Source organism: Sturnus vulgaris, unplaced genomic scaffold (assembly GCF_052056855.1).
Source record: "Sturnus vulgaris isolate bStuVul1 unplaced genomic scaffold, bStuVul1.hap1 Scaffold_570, whole genome shotgun sequence".
NCBI lineage: Eukaryota > Metazoa > Chordata > Aves > Passeriformes > Sturnidae > Sturnus > Sturnus vulgaris.
Window position 1 is genome coordinate 1,528 of NW_028276557.1, and position 973 is coordinate 2,500.

The window sequence follows — 973 nt, forward strand, 5'->3', positions numbered from 1 at the left end:
CGGAACGGTCCCGCCGCCGCGTGGCGTTTCGGGCGACGTTCAGGGGCCGCTGGCGGGAGAGCCGGCCCCCGCGTTTTGGCGCGGCGGCGTTCCGCGAGTCGGCGGAGCGGTGAAAAGGAGAAGCCAGGGAGTGAGCCGGGAGCGGCGGGGGCCGGCGGTCGCGCCCCCGGCCCGCGAACGCGTAGTCGTCCCGTGATCGAGAGGCCGGGCGGGCCACCGTGCCCCCCGCGGTCCGGCGCGTTGCCGCACAAGCCCCTCCGCGCGGAGGTCGGGCCGAGCCCGGGCGCCTGGGCCGCCTCCGAAGGACGGCACGCGAGGCGGCGTCTCCCCTCGCGGGGGGAGGCGGTCGGGGGCGCGGGCCCCTCCGCCTTTCTTTGGCCGACCTTCGGAGCGTTGCGCGGGGTTTCTCTTTTTTGCCCCGCGCTTTCTCCTCCTCCTCCTCCGTTTGTGTGTGCTCGTACGGTCGAAGCGGGGCGCGCGGGGGCGCGCGCGTCCCTGCAGAAACAGAAAAGGGGCCGCTTCACGCGAGCGGTCCCGAAAGCCAGACAACTCTTAGCGGTGGATCACTCGGCTCGTGCGTCGATGAAGAACGCAGCTAGCTGCGAGAATTAATGTGAATTGCAGGACACATTGATCATCGACACTTCGAACGCACTTGCGGCCCCGGGTTCCTCCCGGGGCTACGCCTGTCTGAGCGTCGCTTGACGATCAATCGCCGTCCGGGGGGGCCACCCCGGCGGCGCGGCTGGGGTTGCCTCGCAGGCCCGTTGCCCGCGGTCGACGTCGACGTCGTCGTCGTCGTCGCCGCGCAGGGCCTTCGTCCCCCTAAATGCAGACTCGGGGAGCGCTCCGTAGCTCCCCGCTCCCGGAACGAGCCGCTGGGGCGGAGCTCGTCCTTGCCGGGGCCGTGCCGCGGTGCGGTGGCGGTGGCCGGGGAGAGCGAGAGTCGGCGTCGAAGACGCCGCCGTGGGCC

General features: G+C 72.4%; 1 non-coding gene across 1 annotated transcript; it reads left to right on the forward strand.

Moving 5' to 3' along the window:
• The first annotated feature begins 547 nt into the window (after window positions 1-547).
• On the forward strand, window positions 548-700 carry LOC148217586 (5.8S ribosomal RNA). The gene has a single exon (XR_015800958.1). It is a non-coding gene; the product is annotated as a 5.8S ribosomal RNA (ribosomal RNA).
• Window positions 701-973: the final 273 nt, after the last annotated feature.